The sequence below is a fragment of the Sorex fumeus genome, unplaced genomic scaffold (genome assembly GCF_029834395.1).
Source record: "Sorex fumeus unplaced genomic scaffold, SorFum_2.1 ptg000032l, whole genome shotgun sequence".
In the NCBI taxonomy this organism is placed as follows: Eukaryota; Metazoa; Chordata; class Mammalia; order Eulipotyphla; family Soricidae; genus Sorex; species Sorex fumeus.
In genome coordinates, this window is record NW_026606089.1 from 7,832,382 (window position 1) to 7,840,973 (window position 8,592).

The following is an 8,592-nucleotide window of genomic DNA, read 5'->3' on the forward strand; positions in this document are numbered from 1 at the left end:
TTCAAGATTCTCTCATTTCCTGCTGCAAAGATTCTCAAAATAATCTCTGATGATCCTATGGATTTCTGTACTTTCTATTAGGATACCCCCCTTTGCATTTCTGATTCGATTTCTTAGACTTCTTTCTGTTTCTTTGAGAGGCTTCTAGAGGTTTATTGATCTTTTTATTTTCTCAAAAAACCAGCTTTTTCTTTTATTGGTCTTCTGGATTGTATTTTGGGTTTCTAGCTCATTGCTTTCTACTACAAATTTTATTATTTCCTTACTCCAGCCTAGTTTGCACTCCTTTTGTTGGTCATTTTCCAAAATCTTAAGCTCTAATTTATTTATGTAGGCCCTTTCTTTCTTCCTGATGAATTCTGGCAGAGGTATAATCTTTCCTCTTAATACTGCTTTTGCTCTGTCCCACAAGTTCTGGTAGCTCGCGTCCTCATTCTCATTTGTTTCTGGAACCTTTTTATTTCCTCTTTGATTTCTTCTCTAAGCCAAAGGTTGTTCATTACTTCCCTTAAAGAAAATATTTCCTTGCTGAGATTTAGTCTGTTTGATCTATTGAGAAGTGACAAAGTAGTGTTGAAATCTCCACCTAGTACTGTTTTGCTATCAATGTCTTTTTTTAAGTCTATTAGAAGTTGTTTTTAAGTATTTTGCTGGTCTGTCATTGAGCATCTACATTGAGGAGGGTGAGTTCTTTCTGATGTACAGATCCCATGATCATGAAGAAATGACATTCACTGTCTCTTATAACCTTTAGCCTGAAGTCCATGTGGTCTGATACTAGTATGGCTACTCCAGCTTTGTGGAGGTGTTCTTTTCTTGAAGACTTGTTTTCCAGCCTTTTACTTTTAGCCCATGGTTGCTTTGATTGCTCATATATGTTTCTTGCAGGCATCAGAATGTTGGGTTCAGTTTTCTAATACATCTTCCTATTCTGTGCCTCTGAATTGGCACATTTAGTCCATTGACATTGAGAGAGATTGTTGTTATGGGGATTTGTGCTCTCTTTATGTAGAATTTTTGTACTTGTGGGGATTGCCTTAGCTTAAAGTAGTCGTGTTAGTTCTTCTTGCAACAAAAATATGGAACTCTTTACAAGTTTGCATGTCATCTCTGTGCAAGACCATGAAAATCTCTGTATCATTTCAATTTTAGTATATCTGTAACCAAACCTAGTAGGAGTTATTTTTTCTCTTCTGATTACTTTGAGTGTTGTCCTTACTTACCCTATGGCAGACATTGGTACATAATCAAGGAAAGTATTTCAAATCAGCTTGATAGATTTAGAATTTTAATGTCCCAGAAAGACAAATATGTTTTTACCATATTATCTTTTACCATAATCAAGGCATCAGTTTTACAAAATAATTCTTTTGGAAGATGTTATATGAGTCCTGTTTAATGCACTTCCCTGAAACCTTCATCAAGACCATTAAACTAGAGCCTTTTGCTGTTCTCACCTCAGTCCCGTGTACATCTCCAGGAAAAGGTGAATGGTGTTGTCTGCACTTTGACCACCTTGAAAGTAAGTAGGATTTTTCTCCTGAAGGAAAAGGTGAGGAGCATATTGATGATTTCATTCCACATTATTATAAGTTCAACTTGAACGGAAGTTGAGACTCATGAGGCTCCTGTAAAGGACAGAAAAAAGGGTCTCAGTGAAGTTTAATGGCCAACACACATTAACAACACAGATGACTCAAAGCAGTCTGTGTGCATCTTTGTGTATAGTGAGTTTCATATCTAATGATAGTGATTCTCAGTCATGACACACAGGCAAAACACACCTATAATTAAAAATCTAGTTTTCTGAGCAGAGTGGTGTTTCTTAGGTGATTGAACAAGTGTGTAGTAATTTATTACTAAGCACATACGTAGTTTGAATGATGTGTACTTTTTGATCTAAAATTAATTCCAAATATGTCTAAAATGACAGTCTCCTGACCCCGCACCTGACTTTCTTCACCAGGGTCCCTTGGAGGGTGTGTGTTGAGTTTCCCTCACCGCGCCGAGCAGAGCCCCGACACCTGAAGACCTCTGCAACCAGCCATAGGTACGCTTTAGACCACTCTCCCCAAGCTTGAAGGAGCCTCATGCATGAACGAATCTGACAGAGGAACCCAGGTGTGTGCAACCGGGGGATGAGATCTCCAAGGCTGCTCAGATCAAGACTGGGCCCCCTCCAACCAGATCCTCCATCTCCTAGTAGCTAAGTGTTACAACCACGAACTGCCCCTGGAGCCATGTAATCCCATCAATGGCCAAGATACAGAGACTGAATTTTGTTGATAAGACAACAACAATTATTGTCCAGTTCTTACTCTGAGAGAACCTGGTAGGCATCTGCGAGTATCTTGCCCTTGTGTTTACCAGTCATTTACACTTCTTTCAATACATTTTATATATGATCATGGTTTATGCTTATTTTTACTATTGAAGTATAATAGCTAAATACTGATTTATTTCACAGCACTAATTTATTAAAAACATTCATCCTTGGCCTATCATATTAATTGCCAGTATTTGTTGGTTTTGCTTGATTTTGATTACTTAAATTGGTTTTGGTCCTTTTCATTCAGATTGTAAAATTTTGAGACAAATGAGCATATGTTTTTCTTTATCTTCTACAGTTTTAAACTGAGAACAACTGTTAGTTTTGTACAAATAAGATACCTGTGCATTTACTAATTCTTCTAATTTTATTTACATTTTAACACATCTGGATTCATCTACAACTTATCCTAGTAAGTGTTGTCATATTGAAAGAAACCACCATTTTATTCAATCATAGCACTGTAGCACTGTCCTCCCGCGGTTCATCCATTTGCTCGAGCGGGAACCAGTAACATCTTACAACAAATTGTGAGACTTGTTGTCACTGGCTTTGGCCTATCGAATACGTCATGGGTAGCTTTCCAGGCTCTTGCTATGTGGACGAGATATTCTGGGTAGCTTGCCGGGCAGAGGAATCGGAATCAGGGTTGGCCTCCTGCAAGGCAAATGCCCAACCCACTGTGCTGTAAACGTTATCTAAAATATACTAGTAATAACAAATGTTGTTTCATTAACAGTGCCATATAAACAATTATTTAGTAATTTTCTTGATTTGTTAATGAAATAGCTAAGCTCTTCAGTATCATGGGAGTATTTTTCTAACACAAGAGTCTGACGAAGGTGAAACTGTTATAACCGTCTTGTAGAATTCCATCTCCCTAGCCTGATTCATTCTACCCCACTCTCTATCCAATCCGGTCTTCTTCTTGGGATTCTGACCTCCTGATTGGCTAGCCTCTACCTTTCACCTGCCTACTTTATGACATCATTCTCCCACCAAACCAACCACCAACTGGTAGAATCTTGGGGGTCCCATGTAGTAGTTTGTAAACAAATTTGAATCAGCATGGCAAGTGACGAGTGACCAATGACCAATCACCAGTGAGCAGTCGTTTGTACTGAACACTTGTGGTCTTAAGCCGCTGCAGTGTTCAGACATACTCTCGTACCGTCTCTTCTTCTCGTCTACCTTTCATCGGTATTTCCTCTTCTCTGATCATGTCAGGTAAGGAATAATACTTTTCAAAGCTTTTCATTAGATTTGTCATCCCTAAACTTAGCAGTCAAGGAAAAACAGCACGTAGTAATGAAAGAATGTATTCAAGTAGAATTTTATAAGCCTCATTTTAGCTTGACTTTGACATTTGCTGTGTGATTTTAGACATTGGCTTACTTTCTCTCACATACAAAGTGTTTTTCCTCATTGATTACATTATATTTTAGACATACTTAGGAGCTCAAATACACACACATACATAAATACATATATATATATATATATATGAGTGTTGATTCTCTGTGTTTCATTTTCCTTTTAATAGTGAACTTTACATGATATCCATTGAAAACAAGTAAATAAGAGACAGTATTTTTACAGAAACAAAATATAGATGCTGTGGAAAACTGTTAATATATACTAGTATGTGTTCGCTGTAATGGTCTCTCCACTTGTATTCATACTTCAGTATTTTAAATATAGTGATATTACAAAGTAATAATCATTGATCTTTGAGATTTGATTTTAGCCAGGTAATAAGAAAATATGGGGCATGAATAAGGTGTGGAGTGCTGAGGGTAGGGAGGCAAGCCCTCAAAGGTAAGAAAGTTTGGGATCACTTTCATCAAACATTGACCAATCGAAACCTAGACATTATGAGGGAGAAATAAATAGGAAAGAAAGAACGAACGAAAGAAAGAAAGAAAGAAAGAAAGAAAGAAAGAAAGAAAGAAAGAAAGAAAGAAAAGGGACGTCGATTATCAAGGAAGGGGAAAACGTTTGTTCAGAATGTTGAAGAGAACCAAAGATTTAAAATAAAAAAAGAAAGGTACCAGTAGGAAAAGCAGATTATCAGAAAGCCATCCTTGCTGGCATTTTTCCTTATTATCTCTTAGAACATAGTACTTGGTTCTTGACAATTTGAGTATAAACACGCTTCAGAAATGATGCTTCCCATAAATAGCTAATAGTGCTTATCTAGGGCGGTGGAAGACACATAATCTTCAATGTTTTTATTACGTTACGGTTTTAAGTACATGTACGCGCTGGCTGTTAAAATTAAAAATTGGTATATTCTAACTTGAATAAGGAGATTTGATTCATTTGTGTGGTAAGTAGGTTCCAGGTTAAAGCGGCTTCTCATCTTTACAAATATTATTTCATGTGATTTTTTCTTCCTAACATGAAAGTATTTTGATAATAGTCAACTTCTGTTTTAAATCCTAAGAGGAAAAAGAAAAATCAAGTCTCACAGGTCTAATTACACATTTTTGTCATTTGTGAATTAAGATTTTTCCTACATTAAAGATATTTTATTGGATTTTGGTGCTCATTTATTAAACATTGAGAAGAACATTTTCCTGGTTGATAAATATAATTCTAATCTAGGGGTTGAAAGTAAATTTGCAAATTTTTGATCACTTTTTAAATGGTCTTTTCTGTGTCTTGTGTGATCAAGAGAAATCCTATGCTATGTTTAACACGTGTTGTTTGCTGGTTAATATTCAAAGGTACTGATGAGAATAATTTTTTGTACTTTCGAAATTTCTTTCTGTAATTTACTCATTTAAAACATTTCTTGTCTATGAAATACAATCACGCTTACTCCTATTTTCTTTTTGTTATGTAGTTACTGGTAAATCCTTTCTCTTTAATGGACTGGTAAAGTGTGCACTCAAAAATCACCTTCTATTCCATTTTTTGGCTAACAGTTTTTTGTAAAATAGAATACTGTCTACATATTGTATATGTGGAAAAATTTATTAATAACCTCATTGTACTGTTTTATTTGGTTTTGTTTGGGATCACATCCACTGTTATTCAAGGCCTACTTTTTGGTCTGCTCTCCATAACTTACTGTACTATGCTGCTTGCTAAAGAGTCCAGATTTCATTAATATCTTTATTCTTTTTCAGTTATGTGATACAGATTTTTCATGATGTTTTCTTTACCCTTCCTCCTATGTAAATCACATGAAATAGAAAAATTATATTCATGTATGCATTATTTTTCTTAGAATTATTAGTAACTACATTTTAGACAAACAATTTAAGACACAGAGTTTAAATAAAGTTTTCCTTCCAAAAACATTTCTTTGAAAAAACTCAAGTTGTCATTTTTGAAATGGATCAAAAATGAGGGTAAACTTCAATACATCCACAAGAGTAAGTCGTATGTGAACCGCAAGTAACAGGTACTCATCGCACAAGTCAAATGGAAACCTGATGATTAAAATGGTAATAGTTGTAAAGACCCCAAATGCCTAAATTAATGTAAGGTATCTTTCTTCTGGTTTCTGGACTTGTGGTGAGCATGCAGGGTCCTGGCCAAAAGTCCACATGCTTTAGGATGTGTAACCTGGAAATTCAAAAGGCACTGAGAGAGATAGTACTGGAGGGCATAAGGCACTTGTTTTGTACACAGCCAAACCAAATGAATCTCTGTCAGGGCATACACTCTCCCGAATGTTCTAAGGGGTCACTCAAGAGTGTAGAGCCAGGAAGAACCCAAGATCACTATCAGTTATTGGTCCAAACTCTACACCACCCCACGACCCGTCCAATAAATATTATTGGAATATAGGAAATCTCTTTGCCATCTCTGGGCTTCAGGTTTCTTCTTGTCCCGAGAATGTTTCCCATTCTCTTAGACTTCTTAGTTTGAAAAAGCTTCCATTCTAGGAAATAGCATAGGAGTCAATAGGAGAGCAAGCTAAGGAGAAATTATCTGTAAGCAAGAAATCCAGGTACAGACACTATCACCTGGTTCTTCTACAGTTCTGTGTTCACTTTGGGAGCACAATACCAAATACACAAAGTGCCAAAAGGTTCCAGGCTTTGAATCACCCCAAGTTGTTGGAATTTTGGAAACTCAGTTGACTGTTGGTACTAGAAGCATCTCGATGGCTTACATTTTAAGTTCATATTGTTCCTCTCAGTGTTGAAGGAGATTATTAGTCTCACAGATTTTTTTCATCACCCTCTTGTTCCTTACAGAAAATTTTCAAAATCCATCTCTATTGGGAACTGCACATACTCTGCAGCTTTCCCTTCCCGTGGTGAATGATGCAGCTTCCCTAACAGGAAGTGTCTGCAACTACTCCAGATTTTCTGCTCCAGCTGGTAGTTCTGCTTGGCTCCTGCCCTCAGCCTCTGGCACATCTTTCCAACCACTGATGGGTAGTGCCTATCTTTACCAACATTTCAGCACAACAATGCTCTCTGGAGTGTTTCACCAGAGTCATATATCCACCTCAGCTGCTTCCTACCCGAGTGTTTTGGAATGGGATATTGCAGGAAGTGCTGAAGAGATGTCTTCCATGGGAGACTTTTTTGTGACTATTCTTGACCAAGACACCACTGTCTCTTCCATATCTATGGCAGCTCGCTATGAGAAAATCCTAGATACCAACAACACGGTGTCTGTGTACCCATCACTTTCTGCCAGTCTTGTGGAGAGAACACCACTTCTGGTTCCACATCAGAGTCCAAGCCTGTCACTTCCCTACCAGGAAGGAAGCCAGGTATATTACTATCATACAGGCAATCTGGGAACTCTCCTTTCCTTTCTGCAGTTCTATGACTCCATTTCATTCACAGGGCTAAATGGCTCTGCCCCCAAGCTTACAGCAACTCATTGCGAGAGATGGTTATGGTTCTCAAGGAGGTCCAGCCCGCAAATAAGCAAATACCAGACTCCTACTCTGGAATCGACTTCTCTCTGTCTGCTCAACCTATCACAGAATCGAGTTATCAAGGTGAGGAGAGAAGAGAAAGAAAATTCAAAAATTGGGGTCAAATAAGAGGAAAACTGTCCGTAGAGAGGTGGTATTCATATACACTGAGATTTTTAAATTAAAAAAAAACTCAGTTCATGTTTACTCCCCTCACTCATTTTACAGCATGTTATTTTCACACTCATATAAGAGCTCCTAATGGAGATTGGAAGTTATGATAGTATAATGGACATCTAAGTTTCTTATAATGAAATGTCAGGAGCAGAGAAAAGAATGCCACATTTTTTCCCTTGTTATTTCATTTTTTTAATTTTTATTAGTTAAACGTCTTGAGGGACAGTTGTAGACTTACAAATTATTGTGATTCGATTTCATTTATACAATGATGGAGTACCTATCCCTCCAGCAGTGCTCATTCTCCAGCACCACGGTTCCCAGTATTCCTCCCACGACCCATACCCCCCCATCCCACTCAGCCTCTGTGGCAGGAAATGCTACATTTTTCACTGTTCTATGTCAGCAGGCCTCAAGAATTACCACACTAAAAGTAAAATACATTTCTTAAACTAGTGTTTTGTTATTTTCTTAAGAAGTTTCATAACTCTAATTGTAATGGTACCAGTTTAACTTTCCCTTCCATAAATGAACAGCAAGGTTCTGAATACACTTGTGGTTCAGAGATTCTGACTCAAATCATGAAACCTAGAATCTGTACCTCAGCACAAATATCATGCTGAATTAGTGCTTCATTCATACTCTTATTCTATGATATTAACGCCCTTTTATTTTTCCATGAAAGTGAATAAATTGACAGTAAAATACATTACAAAGCTAAGCTCTATATGTACTTATTAGTTTGTAAAAGTAAAGTAAAGGCCCTCCCGTTGATCATCAATTTGCTCGAGCGGGCCCAGTAACATCTCCATTGGAGACTTTGTTTTTACTGTGTCTGGCATATCAAATACTCTCGGCAGCTTGCTGGGCTCTCCGAGAGGGGCAGAGGAATCGAACTCGGGTCGGCCATGTTGGCTGCATGCAAGGCAAATGCCCTACCCACTGTGCTATCGCTCCAGCGGTATTAGTTTGAAAATCTATAATTACTTAAAAAAAAAAAACTTTTGTTTGTAGGACGTTGAATCTGTGTCATAGACCGAAGTGCTCAGGGATTACTCCTGGATCTGTGCTGGGGATCACTGCTGAAGATGCTTAGGAGATCATAGGTGATGCGAAAGATCAAACTGAGGTCAGGTGTGCGCAGGGCCATTGCCTTAACAAATGTACTATCACTCTTCCCAAGTCTCTTATTTTT

General features: G+C 37.5%; 1 pseudogene; it reads right to left on the minus strand.

Moving 5' to 3' along the window:
* Nucleotides 1-1,073: 1,073 nt before the first annotated feature.
* On the minus strand, nt 1,074-1,173 carry LOC130025886 (uncharacterized; annotated as a pseudogene).
* Between the last annotated feature and the right edge of the window lie 7,419 nt (nt 1,174-8,592).